This window comes from Mytilus edulis, chromosome 11 (assembly GCF_963676685.1).
Source record: "Mytilus edulis chromosome 11, xbMytEdul2.2, whole genome shotgun sequence".
Classification (NCBI taxonomy): Eukaryota; Metazoa; Mollusca; class Bivalvia; order Mytilida; family Mytilidae; genus Mytilus; species Mytilus edulis.
The window spans coordinates 72,721,041-72,736,582 of NC_092354.1; the positions used below are offsets into that span (position 1 = coordinate 72,721,041).

Below are 15,542 nucleotides of genomic sequence, written 5' to 3' on the forward strand. Positions count from 1 at the left end.
AACAAACATGGTCGCCATTGCTAAAAATAGAACATAGGGGTCAAATGCAGTTTTTGGCTTATAACTCAAAAACCAAAGCATTTAGAGCAAATCTGACAGGAATAATATTGTTTATCAGGTCAAGATCTATCTGCCCTGAAATTTTCAGATGAATCAGACAACCTGTTGTTGGGTTCTGCCCCTGAATTGGTAATTTTAAAGAAATTTTGCTGTTTTTGGTTATTATCTTGAATATTATTATAGATAGAGATAAACTGTAAACAGCAATAATGTTCAGCAAAGTAAGATTTACAAATAAGTCAACATGACGGAAATGGTCAGTTGACCCCTTTAGGAGTTATTGCCCTTTATAGTCAATTTTTAACCATTTTTCGTAAATCTTAGTAATCTTTTACAAAAATCTTCTCCTCTGAAACTACTGGGCCAAATACTTCCAAACTTTAACTGAATGTTCCTTAGGGTATCTAGTTTGTAAATTGTATCCGAAGTTATGATCTATCAACAAACATGGTCGCCATTGCTAAAAATAGAACATAGGGGTCAAATGCAGTTTTTGGCTTATAACTCAAAAACCAAAGCATTTAGAGCAAATCTGACGTGGGTAATATTGTTTATCAGGTCAAGATCTATCTGCCCTGAAATTTTCAGATGAATCAGACAACCTGTTGTTGGGTTGCTGCCCCTGAATTGATAATTTTAAGGAAATTTTGCTGTTTTTGTTTATTATCTTGAATATGATTATAGATAGAAATAAACTGTAAACAGCAATAATGTTCAGCAAAGTAAGATCTTCAATTAAGTCAAATTGACCAAAATTGTCAATTGACCACTTAAGGAGTTATTGCCCTTTAAAGACTTTTTTCACAATTTGTTCATCATATTGACTTACTTTAAAAAATCTTCTCCTTTGAAACTGCTGTATCAATTTCAGCCAAACTTAGGCTAAATGAGTTTCAGAGTATCTAGTATAAATTTTATATTTTATTTCCTTGTATGTCAAGAAACATAGCTCCTATGGCTAAAATAGAACATAGGAAAAAATGATTATTTTTTTTGGCTTTTGAAGAAAATAGGACGATCCAAAAAACATTTAAATAAATTGAAAAGCCAAAATAATCATTGATGAGAGATTTAACCAAAAGAATTAAGGTGAGCGATTCAGGCTCTTGAGAGCCTCTTGTTTATTTATACTTTTGAATAAATTCAATGATTACTGTTGCATATATAAATTAATCTTTAAAAATAAAAATATGACAATTACTCGAAACGGATATCTTTTTCTGATTGGCGCATGCGTATGAGGCAAACATTTCGAATTTATTTGCGCCAATTTGATTACCACATCCTCGACCACATCAAGTTTACAGTTGCTCTCAGTGTAGTGTACGCGCTCAAGGCACCTTGGAATAAACAAACGACTTTATGGTTACATGGTTTAATATAAAGAAAAGATATGTAGTATTTACATTGTTGATATTTATCAGTTCAAATTTGTTTACGTTAATCAGCTGTCGGTACTATAACTGTATGCATCACCGGATGCAGTGACATGAGTTATGACTTTATCTTAGATTCCCACGATATGTATTTCTCCTTAATGATCTTTAATGCTTGTTATAAAATCATGTGTATTGCTGTAGATGCTAGTTAGTTTATATTAAACCATGTAACCATAAAGTCGTATGTTTATTCCAAGGTGCCTTGAGCGCGTACACTACACTCAGCAGTGCAAAGTAAGTATATTTTTCATTTATTGTTTGATTTTTAAGCAGATCAGATATAATTAATGTATAGTTATACACGTAGTTGTTATATTCCAAAAGATAAAATACACACATGCACACAAAGTGACAATGTTATTGAATCTCGGAGGAACAACAAGGTTGACCTCAAGATATATGTGTACATTTATTGGTTGAGGCAACTTATTATGTAAAGACTTGAAAAAGGGGGAGTATGTGTATTTATGAACAACGATTTGGTAATTTAAAGCGTTGAAAAGCGTATGGTAAATAATTATATTATTGCAGATATTGGGAGAGTGGAGTCATAATATATCATTGAACTTTGGATAGAATTAAAGAATTTATTCATCTGGCAAATAAAAGTAATCAATTATTGAAGTTCACATAAGTGATCGCAATATACTAGTTCTTTTACGTGTTTTATGTGTTGATATAATTAAAAGTCAAAGATTTACAACACATGGCATCCCTGACCTTGCAACACATTTAAAACAAACAAATTCTTTTCTCTGGGTCAGAATAGATGTCACTTACAGCATGTATTCCTAGGATTTGTTAATGAAACAAAACGGCAGATAAGAAACATGTGCTGATGTGTGACCATAACAAATTAATACACAATGATCTGATCAATTTTGAAGTGGTTTATACATTGTTATATAATAACGTCTAAATAGATGCTTTATCAATTAACCATAGTGAATTATTACAGCACAAAAAATTCAAGGTAATAAAAATATTCCTATAGTTAAATTCACTTTTAATACCTCGATATACATGTAAATGTAAGATTTGATATGACGTATCACGAAAGATCGGAATTCATTGCAATTTGAAGAAAATGTAAACACAGACAGGTTCAAAGTTGAACCTAGCTTCTTGCGTTTATCAACCATGCCGAAATATCTTTTGATAACGAATTTAGATGTAACGTATGACATATATCAATATAATTAATTTTATGTGAATAATATTCATTTGGAATTTTACACAAATTTTGTAAGCGTTTCGCACATATGAAACTTTTTTATTTTCAAGTTTAAGAGGGATTTGACAGTTTGGAAATGCTGCAATTAATATGTTATTATTCGATATTTTATCCCTAAAGAAGCGTTGTGTACGGTGTTTAGATGACCACATAAATTCTTATGTACGGTGCATAGTTAAGTTGTGGTACACCGTACTCAAAAACTTTATTTATATACTCGTTTATTACCCAAACAGTTTCAAGGAATGAGTAATCACAGTATTTATGATTGGTAACTATTACTGTTTCCCTGTATTAGGTTTCTTTCAGATAAAACATGTAAATGTCTCAACAACTGTATCGAATTGAAAGTGGGTGTTGACTTTCACAACTATTTGCGCATGAACAAGTCAATTGTTCTTATTTGAATATCAAAGTTGTTTTATGAATAGGAAAAAATCGATGCAAAAATTATTTGGGAGCAGGAATTTAAAATTTTGAGAAATGTACATTGAATATTGATAAAGCAAAACAAAGATCTTCGTTACCTTGTAAGGTCAAAATCGATCATGCCCGCTTGGTTAGTACCTATATCCGGTGTACTGATGATACACGGTGTAACTAATTTCAATTTTATTCAGTATAACATGTATAAAATTCAGTACGAAAGGATCATCGCTGAAACACATGAACACGTTTAAAAAACATATCGATGGGTAAATGCAACAATCTCGTATCTAGAAAGTTGTGACTTTTCAGAAACCGACATAAAAAGTTTGACTGTAAATGTAAATTCTATTTTACTACAGAAATGTATCAAATTAACATAGATTGCAAAAATAGACATAGTTACTATCCTTTTATAATTTGATGCTAATTGGTTGTCAGATAAAAGATATAATTGCACTTGAAACGTTTAACGGATATATGCATTCCATAATGATTAAAAAGTAATACAGATGTTTGTGTCACAAGGTCATTACTAGTGATAACAGATTTAAGCCTGTGTGGTATATCATATTCTAAATGCTGTTTGGTAAGCATCATTGCATTTGCAAGCGATAAGAGATTGTTGAATTTGAAAAACGAATTAATATAACTAATTATTTTTTATTTGTTTTGAATTATATACTGTGAATAAATTCAAAATAACACTTGGTATAATTAAACATTGTTAAGTGAAAGAAAACAATATATAAGATGATGTAATTACAGGGAAAACTATACACAAAGTAATCACGGAAAGTGAATTAAAAAAAATATATAATTATTCACGAACAAAAAAATTTTTTTTGACGAATTATTTTCCAATCATTTTTTTTTGTTTGTTTTAAAAGGTTGCATTATTTTAAAGAATTTATGGTAATGAATCCTTATTATATTTATAATAAATACTATTATTTTCTAAAACACATGATGAAATTATATACACATAAAGGAATTGAATTTATTAATGTATTGTGTGAAGTAGTTTTCACTGAATCTTAAAGAAGAAAAGACAAAAGTTCCAATAGAAAAAGATTGGATGTTGTTAATAAAACAAAATATATTAATTTCAAAATTGTAATAATAATGGAGGAATAAAGACTTATTTAAACTTTCCCTATAGACTAAATTAAAAACTTTCTATGTTTCCTTAATTCAACATAAGTGGCAATTAGACTAAAATAATTCCATGTACTTGATTACAATAAAATATAACACAGCAACACTCAATGAGTTTCCTAAGGTTACGTGAATGGAAAATGAAATGCATAATTCACTATATCAGTTAATGTTATAAATGTCGCAATTAGTCTTCTTCCTAATATTCCCTTAAGTTGTATTAATATATCTGATACACCAAGATTGTTAGATTGTATCTGTTTTGAAGACAACTGATGCAGTTTCCGGTCTTTAATCATTATTCTTTTTCGGAGTCAATTTCATCCTCCTCAAAATCCGGATCTGGGAGTATATTTGGTGTTTTGTTGTCAGATTGTAATCCTTTGTAGAGGCTGTGGTACTCTCTTGGAATAACACCAGTTTTACAAAGATTCAGTAAATCTTTCTTTTTAGCAGTAGATACTGTCTGTTTAGCTGTAAATATCTTAGGTATCTCCATTACATTCACGGGACAACCTTTTCTCGTCTTTTCTATAACTCTCAGTGACATCAGCCTGTTGGATAGTTGATTCCGTATCAGTGTTTACAGTGACATCAGCCTGTTGGATAGTTGATTCCGTATCAGTGTTTACAGTGACATCAGCCTGTTGGATAGTTGATTCCGTATCAGTGTTTACAGTGACATCAGCCTGTTGGATAGTTGATTTCGTGTCAGTGTTTACAGTGACATCAGCCTGTTGGATAGTTGATTCCGTATCAGGGTTTACAGTGACATCAGCCTGTTGGATAGTTGATTCCGTATCAGTGTTTACAGTGACATCAGCCTGTTGGATAGTTGATTCCGTATCAAAATGTCCTCCAAGTTATCATCTGAGGACCACTGTATGTCTGCCATATTTTTTTTATATCTACAACAGATACGAAATGTAATGCAGATATTTTCATTCAAACATTTTTCCTAAAAACATAATCTAGTATTATTAGATTAAATGTTACATAATTTTTGTATATATGAGATAAGCGTGTACAAGTGTTTTGTATTCGAAATGCTGAAAAACAGTAAATAGATATATATTTTCTTACATACTTATGCAGTCTATTTATCTTTAAAAAAAAAAAAGTCATATGTTACGATTTATTTTTTGCATTTTAAAAACATATATTTAAGATACTTAATTTGTATGTTACATTAAAACATTGATTCATTTTTCAATATACTACTTTTTCCGTATAAACTTACCAAATAATACCTGTAGGCATACATTTTTTTTTTCTTTTTTCTTTTTTCTCTTGTCTCAAATAATATAGATGCGACTGCTAAAACAAAAAAACATGCGCTTATCGTTACTAATGAAATTTAGAAAGATACAAACATATTTAATTTATTATCTTTTTAAACATTTTTCTCTTAGGAAACAGGTTTAATAAAAATAAATTGTACCGTAAATAATTATGTTATGTTATAATATCAATTTTAAAAACGTAAATTAAAATGTAAAAGTTAAGTATAATTGAATTAAAAATTAATTATTTATTTCAATATGCATTATTTTTAAACAAAATATACAAACCTTTTTTCTAATTTGCAGCTTTTTTGCTGAATACTAGTATCAAAATTCCATGTCAAAACCCATCATCAATCAAAACAATTACTTGGTTTAATCTCAGTTGATGTTTATATTATCTAATATGAGGTCATGCCAGTAACACTTAATTGACCTTGCTTGTTTGATAACCTGCTGATATTCACATTTCTTTAACAGCTGCAACACATTATCTGATGTTGTGGGGGAAATGGTTTTAGGTTTTGAAATAAATAAATCAAAATGTCAATTGCAATATGAAGGTAGTACTTGTTACAGTGTTGAGGCATATGCATTTTCAAACATTGTTTGTTAATAGGAATGCAACACACCTTATAGTTAGATATTTTGTTGAGGCGCTTGGTGCAAGCTATTTAATTTTAAGAATAAATCGTTCATTCTTATAGTAATACGAGATAAGTCGTTCATGTTGGCATAATTTCGTTATCAAACTTATAATAGATTGATGAACATGTCAATTAAAAATTTGTTTTATGACCAATTGATCTAAAAAATTTAGGGAATATTATTTAATACTTTTGTGTTTAAAAAATTAATAAATCTCAAAACTACAAAATTTTTAGTTAAGTGGTTGATGCATTAAACCCTCGATATACAAGACAAAACAAAAAATAAAACATAACAGACAACAATTGTGACACTTATAAAAAGCTATAGACAAAACTCCCACTTCAATATTATGCAATTATTCACACTGAGGAATGTCTAATTAAAATACATTTGTCTATATATGTAAGAAATCTGGTAAGAACATCAGTCTCCGAACAGTTCATTAAATATTTAAATTTATCAAAATTATCTAAATTACAAAAACATGGTATAATATTAACAATGTCATCATGAAACTTTTCTCTCTCGTCTTGATAGAAATGGCATTCACATATAAAATGAAACTCATCTTCAGTTTTATATATACATGTTGTACAGTGATTCATATGGTCATACACAAGTAGTGATGAGGTATCTATTAGTTGACAGAAAACTACACGAACTTAACTTTACTAAGATTTCATACCAAATTCATACCTGTAAAATTAGCTTGAAAGTGTGACTGCATCTGACAAATTAATGATATGAACCTATTCCTGTTTTATCCAAACAAAACGGATCTTTTTAGTGAACAAGAACAGATACATAGAAACATAAAATATGACACTTTTCCTGTTTTATCCAAACTTACTGCTCTTTTGAGAAAAAAAAGATAAACTTTGACAAAGGAGTAGGTCCGGTAAGGGTCGATTTTGGCCTCAAATTTCAGGTTCATCTTACGAAAGATTTTGGACAAATTTTTAACACTTAAGTGTCTATTTCAATTAGTTTATGTGAAAGGTTTTAACTGATTTAGTCATTAAAAACGCTCCGATTTAAGCTTAAATATGAAACATCTATCAAATATGCCAAAAAACGTCACTTTTCAGATGGTTTTTGTCAAAAAAGAAACGCCACCTACGGACCCCTCAAAATATTGTTTCAAGATTTCCTAACGTGCAGAGATCGTGGCGCTTTCTCTTCACGGGGAATTGGATTTAACGTCCCCATTTTGACCGAACGTGGCTGCGAACTTGATACATCCGGCACAACCAAATGGACGCCACACTTTGCCGAGGGTCTAACGACCGGTCAGAGGAAATGGTAACCATATCTCTATATCTCAGTCACCCATGAGGACACCTAATATGAAAATGTACTTTTGAGTTCTTCATAGTATTATACTATTTGACAATTTTATACGTTAGTAATGCAGACTTCTTTCCAAAGTATTCATGGATTTATGATTAACTTGTTTTTATAATGAAATATGTGAAACGGACAATGGATAGCCTCTAAGGTTTAAAATATCCAAAAACGATTACGTAACACGAGACAAATTACCACAACATGTGTTCAATGTGAATCTAACGATTAGTGTGTTAAATTTCAAAGTCAATACATTTTAATTCAACCTATGACTGCATACAATGTTGAGCATGATAGAATGTCGTTACTTTTTATATTGGCTTTTAAATCGCAGATTTTTATCTGACCTTATGTTTAAAAATAGGAACCTTCAAAAACCCACATATTGTTACATGATTTATTCAAAATGGATGGTTACGATTCTTTTAGATTTAAAACAGTAGTTGGTCCTAATAATTATTCAAGGAATATAGAAGCCCTGATATGATTGGTAAGTTTGAAATTGCCACATAGACTACTCTACTCTCATATCGATACATGTTGTGTTTTATGCACTTGTTGCCGATTTCCTGAGTAAATATAAAAAAAGAAGAAATGGTACGATTGCCAATGAGACAACTATCTACAAGAGACCAAAATGACACAGAAATTAGCAACTATAGGTCACCGTACGGCCTTCAACAATGAGCCAAGCCTATACCGCATAGTCAGCTACAAAATGCCCCGAGATGACAATGTAAAACAATTAAAACGAGAAAACTAACGGCCTAATTTATGTACAAAAAATGAACGAAAACCAAATATGTAACACTTAAACAAATGACAACCACTGAATTACAGGCTCCTGACCTGGGACAGGCACATACATACAGAATGTTGCGGGGTTAAACATGTTAGCGGGATCCCAACCCTTCCTCTTACCTGGCACAATGGTATAACAGTACAACATATGAACGAATTATAAAAATCAGTTGAAAAAGGCTCATCAGATGGATAGAAATACAAGTGGACGTGGCCGGGTACTTGTACATTTCTTTCAAACTGTTTAATGTTTGTTCCTATTACATGAATATATTTCACTGTCCAAAGTAAGATTGACACTGAGCGCTAATACAAATGATTAACCCGCTACATTAGTCTGTGCCTGTCCCATGTCGGGAGCTTGTATATTCAATGGTTGGTGTTGGTTGTTGTCTGCCATAATTGTTTTTCGTCTATTACTTTAAATATATTAGTTTCCCCATTGATTGGTATAGTTTATTAGCACTTGACACATTTGAGGGTTTATCGCTACAGTCTAGCTTCAACTTCCTTGACTTTTTAATTCGATTTTTATTCGAGCGAGACAGAACACCCGTCTTGCGTCAAAATGTAACTGGTATCTATGATGGGTTTATCTTACGGAATATACAATCAACAAACATTTTCTTTTCTCTATATTGAAATGATTGCATTTGGTTTTAAAACAGTGGATATGTTAAGTGGTCACACACACACAAACACCTGTCAACATATTGTTTGATTGGATTCGTAGAAGCACGAGGGTTGTTTTGGTTTATTAAAAAAACAACTTAACTATACAAACAATGCTGAATGGCATGGTGTTAAATGTATGTACTCATAAGTTATTTTGTGAAGGAAACTTTGAACATTTTGTACTTCCAACTCACCTGCCGGTATCATTTGGCTCAAGTTGTCAGTTATTTTCAAATTCAAAATACTAATTTCTCATTTACTATGTGAGGATGTTGTATACATATTTATAGTATTTACAATATTTGATTTTATAATTAAAGGTGTTTTTAATATACCATATATTTCTCTTTCAATTACCAAAATCAAATGTATTCACCAATATATAATATTTTAGCAGAATAAGTTGATGCAATAATATGAAAATATCGCCAAAAACAGGTGTGTCAAACTAGCGTAGCACAACAAAGGGTACGTTATATTCAACGTATTTTACCGTACTATCAAAACAGCAAATTCCAGTCACACTTTCGCTGATAAATAAATGATGATTTCAATCACCAATTATTATGCTTTCCTGATTGAATTTTTTTTCTTGTAATGAAATATTTAGACTGTCAATTTTTTTTCTTGTAATGAAATATTTAGACTGTCAACCTTTAAAATATTAGTAGAATTAACCAAGATTAACAATTTGATATTTAGATGTATTTGAAAAATGGTGACGATTTTTTTTTCTTTCAACTTATGACAGCATACAACTTTAACCGTGACAGAATGCCATTTCTTTTTAACATGAAATTATGATCATTTTTCATTTATAAGTTGAATTGTTTTTTAATCATCGCAGATCTTTATCTGAGCATATTTTAAAAGTTACGACCCTACAAAAACCTAAATAAAGTTTCTCCTCACACTTTGAATTCAAAATGGAGTGTTACGAATTCTTAACGAAGAACACGAAGAAGGGTAGATGATCCTGATCAACATGAAGGAATGTACAATTACTGTGTGTAATAGTTTTTTGTTACCCAATCTTTTAAAAGTCATGCAAGTTAAGGCTATCTATACATTAACATAACTTAAATCTATAGTGGATTTTGAATAATGCACTGTAATAAACAACAAAATCATAGACCCTGTCCAAAAAAACAATAGGGATACGTTCGAAATGATTATTGCACGATTTTGGACAGATGTTGGGCGGTTTTATAAATTAAATTGTCAAATATCAGATCAATAATGCATTGTTCACCACAACCAAACCGTACATGCATGTAGAATTAACAATAGGAAAACGTTCTAAAAGATTAGACAACGATTTTAGTCAGACGTTTTTTAATTGTTAAATAATTCGAGAATATTCGAGATATTTAGTTTTAAAATTCGATATTCCACTCTTTAAGTCGACATCAGAATGACAAAAGATTTTGAAAGTGTTATTATATAAAGTTCCCTTTTCGATCAAAAATGAATGTACGCCTTGTGTATGTATGTTGTGTTTTAAAAACAGTTTGAAGTTAATGCTATTTACCGTGGCGTACTTTCGAAAACGCCTTCAACTTGGTTCAGATTAACACTGATTGGAATTAGTTTTCAAAAGGCGCTTATAAAGTGGCAAAAACCATTTGTTCTTGTTTTTTGTAGAACACTGTGCAAATTCTTTGCTATTATACTATAAACTAACTTGATGTCGATGTCCCAAAGTAATGGTTTGTTATAAACCTGACTTTTTTTAGTTCTACAGCCTTTAACATAAAGTTACAGGATAGTTAAAGATGAGACTACATTTATTGTATTGAAATGGATTTATGAAATTATTGATTGTGAAAATGTCTCACAACATCAGTTATACAATGTTTGCCTATGTTCAGATTATGTGGTAAATTCTTCCCCCAATTATTCAATAAAACAATATAAATTTGTATGCATGAATGTTTGCCTCACAATGCCTAATGCCATTGTTATTTGAAATTTCGTATTTCCACTTGTTCATTCTGATTATTATTAGGTCTTTTTACTTTTTCGTTGAAAAACCTTTTGAATTTGTTCTGATTATCAATTTGTTTTTCTTTTGCCTAATTTTTTTTTCTGGCGCAGTATCATTGTTTCACAATATTTTGCTTAGATTTTTTGTATATGATATCGAATAGGTTATACACTTTTTAAACTGACTCTGTTTACCCGAATTATTATTCTTGTGAGAGTTATCTCCACGATATGACCTTCTAATTGACGTCAAAGTCATAGGTAAATTTAATGTTTTAGATTTTGACTGTTCCTATTAATTCATATGTAGGCACCATAAAGCCATAGGACTTAATGCAAAAAGTTACAAGCCATATGAACTTGAAAAATCACACCGGAAGTTTCCTATGTGAACCAGAAGTCGATTTTTTTTTATTGATTTCAAGTAAAAATTTATAGATCAGTATATTTTTGAAATTATACCGGAAGTGACATTTTCCTGACCGGATGTAGCAAATGACCTCCCTTATTTAAAACAAATCGTAAAGAAACTATATATATTGGGAATCAGCAAGTAATGAGCTTCCATTTGACACTTGAAATAACATTTTAAACTGAATTCTAACATTGTCTCATCAAAATAAATCGTTAGCAGTGGAAAGACCTTCAATTGATTTCAAAACAATCTGTTTTTAATAATCAATATAAGGAATGCGCTACCTTTATTGCCATGACTATGTCTTATATTGATTTATTGTTGGTTGCTTAACGTTCAGTGGCAAATATAACATGCATGTCCAGGACCAATGACCTACCTTAACATATAGTTTTTGTCTAAAATGAAATAATAAGTTCAGATGGGAAATGGTTAGTGAACGATCATTGAACTTCAAAAGGCAGGAGGGGCATGATATTTTTCTCATAAAAAATATTCTGATTCCCAAATTGATGGAAACAAATCTGTTCAAGCAGATCTAGAGGACGAAAAAAATCCAGATCTTCACGATACCGTCTGGTGTTAAATTTTGACCAAATAATTTTGATTGATAGCGTTGAAGCGCTTTGGTGAAACAAATCTGACTCGATTAAAAAAAAACTACCTCCCCCCTTCCAGCTGACTGGTTGCTTCCTTATTGTTTTCTGCAGAAAATGAATTTATTGGGGATTTTTATAAATAACAATGCTAACATACTTTATCTTGTGTCATTTTCATATCCATTTTTCTTTCTTTGCAAATTTTACAAAATTTAAAACAATAAGACATTTGTTTAATTTCAAAACTATGAAAACTGTTATACAATCCATGATAACTTTATTAAATCATTTTTTTTTTTGTTGATTTTCATGACAAGGTGGTGGATTTGGAATATTTTCTTCATCAATATTATAAAGTTGTGGCTGTTTTTATTGTTTGTTTGTTTTTTTTATTTTGTATTGCAAACAACGCTTTCTGTTTGTTGAATTATTTGTACTTTCTTGATTATCTGGATGTTCGTATTGTAATCCCAGTTTCCTGCAGCTCTTAATTATATATGATCATGAAAAGGATCATTCTGGTTGTTAGAAGAAGAGTTTGAATTTACAGTGAGCCTATTTAGAATAATGTTTTGATCATTTTCATCTAAGCCTAAGGAACCATAAATAAGATTGTTATAGTTGATAATCTAAAGATGTTGCTATTTGCTAGGATGCTATTTAAAATTTAAGAGGATAACACTGGTCGTCAGTATAAATGTATTCCTGATCATCTTCCGATTTTGGGTTTCTACATCAATGTCATGTACTAATTAAGAGTCAGTTTTATGTCATTTCTTGCATTTTGTTTTATTAGCTTACTTTTCAAGTTTTTATTTAACGGCAAAATAAAATTGAGAATGGAAATGGGAATACGTGTATGTCAAAAACTTGCTTTCGAGTAATGCTATCATGTCGTCGTGGTTTTCAGAAGACACATTTGGTTTCTGGACAATAACTTTAGTTTAAGTGAATGGATTACTATGAAATTGGACCAAAACTTGCATAAGGTTCAATACACAAAAAGAAGGTTAGAATTGATTTTGGGGGTTATGGTACCAACAGTTTAGATATCAGGGCCAAAATCAACATTTTTGGGTTGTTTTTTCATAACTTTTGGGGGTTTTCTCCAAACATTTACCGTTTGTACATTGATTATTTCTCATCTATATAAAGATGCAACAAATACTGATACGACAGGAGATTCATACGAAACAGGGTGTGTAAATTATTTTATCAGTAATTTTTGCATTTTTCCTTTGATGTGTACATGTACTCCTTGATAATGTCGACATCAGTATCAATGGACTGGTTATGATTAAAAATATATATTGGGTCAGTTCCCAATTGACATGCGCAAGTGCACCGCAAAAGGATCTTCTTTACCTTTAATTCATACAATTGCATATGACTTGTTTCTGGTTTACACAATTGTATATGACGTTTTTACCAGAAACGCAAGAGTTATTTGGTGAATGAAACACTTAAAAATTAGTTTAGCCTTTTTGAATGATTCACTGATTGTGTGAAAATGTACGAAAATGTACGAAAAACATGATAAAATTGCATTATCTGCAGAATTATTGTTAGCTTTCCTTACTACTCACAATGATATTTAACTAACATATCATCCATGCTATTCTGATCTGAGTTTTTATTCATACATTGTCTGGCATGGCTGGTGCTAGTCCAAGTTGTCTTCTCTTTATGTTTCTTCAGAAGTATTTATGTAACCTGTTGAGTCACTATAAAGTGTTACAATTCATATTTAGACGAAACACATAAATAGTGACCAAAAAAGTACCAATTTCACATGAGATCAGCTAAAAAAAAATTAAATGTACATATTTTCAACATCTTTCCAAGACTATCATATAAAATTAAGGAGATGTGAAGTTAGAGACTGCTACTGAATAGAAGTGTTCGGGCTATGATGATACCTGTTTCAAATTAGTCAATATTAAAATTTGAAGGGTCCAAAATTAAAATATGTTTGATTTCAACAGACATTATTTTGTTGTGTATGCTAAATCTACATATGCAGCCGTATCAGGCTGCGTTCGGCTAAGCATTTTATTGCTTTTTGGTTGGTACTTTTTTTTTCTTTTAATCATGAAAATTAATTTGTAGGTGTGAAGTTGCTAACTTATGTCATTAGTGTTTATTTTTTAATAGGTTGAAACGTGCACCTGATAAAAGTATTTGGTAGAGTGAATTTGTTTGATCAGGTTTAAACTAACGCATAAAATATACAGACGCCTGCGGGAGGCAAATTTTTATTTATTGCAAATGTGTCGGCAGCTTGACTTTCAAAGGATGTAGCCCACATACTTCCAAGTAACATGACCTATCAAAAGTCAAGGTATTATCATGGGTAATCGTAACTCCAATAAAATCCAATTTGGACAATATGGGTGCAAACAATATACCTATTGTATCACTCAGACTCAAGTCTTCATTTATGACCAAACTTACAAATGACTTAGAGAAGTAAAAAAATACAACAGTTTCCATCTCCTAATGGGACTGTATAAGGTAGCTATGTGACAGTGTCATAATTAATGACACGATTTTTTTTTCAGAGTTTGCCAATTATAAGAAGATTGTGAATTTGAATATTTGTTTTTGTTTTGTTACGTTTGGAAAGCTCCTGACGATTCTTTGAAGTTTGAGACTGCTACTGAATAGTCAATAGTAATGTTATTTGAAATTTCACCTGCATTTGTCTGTGAGCTATAGGAATAATCGTGTTCACATACAACAGTATAAACAACGTAATTTCAATGTTACTTGATATCGGGAATTCTGTAGCAAATGAATAATAGTAGTCATGGTCAAAGAGAGCACTACCTCCCGAAATGTTTTACTTGCAGAAGGTTTTTCTATGTTCGCATAGCTAAACGGAACTGTTACACTATAAATATGATCATTAATTATGATATTGTGACTTTTAACTGAAGTAGCTGTGATATTTAGGTAATTAGCTTTCTCTGTCACTAACGATCGAAAGATCAAGCAGACGATAAAACATGGCGTAAGATGTTGTTGTCCAAGTAACCAAAATTTCTTAATTCTTGATTTTGTAAACAAATAAAAATTCATGTCATATTTAACATCAAAATTGTTCATTCTGTTCCGTTTTTCAAGATCGCGATGAAATGATAAATTCGGCAGCCATTAAAAAAAATAAGTACGAGATTTAACGAGAGTGACGATGGGTCGTGTAGAGAGAGTTATCGTTCTTTATTCCAAAACGATGCTTCTATCTAAAGTGACAGCTAAAGCTGGTATATTATTTTTTTTCCGTCAAATTTGTTTTTGTGTGTTAATTTTGTTTCGCAACATGTCGTTTAGATATTTTGTATATGTTATCGAACAGATTATGCGCTTCTTAATTTGACCCTGCTCAGCCGAATAATTTGCTTTGTAAGAGTTTTCTCCCCGAACACAGTTTTTCTTGTGTGTGCATTTCCTTTGCAAACGTAAAAG

The 15,542-nt window shown here is 30.9% G+C and overlaps 1 protein-coding gene across 1 annotated transcript in view; it reads left to right on the forward strand.

The window, feature by feature from the left end:
* Nucleotides 1-1,463: 1,463 nt before the first annotated feature.
* Nucleotides 1,464-15,542, forward strand: part of LOC139496227 (uncharacterized) — a 49,652-nt gene continuing 35,573 nt past the window's right edge. The window contains exon 1 of the mRNA XM_071284706.1: nt 1,464-1,733. The gene's annotated coding sequence lies outside the window, so the exon portion shown is untranslated. The remainder of the gene's footprint in view (nt 1,734-15,542) is intronic.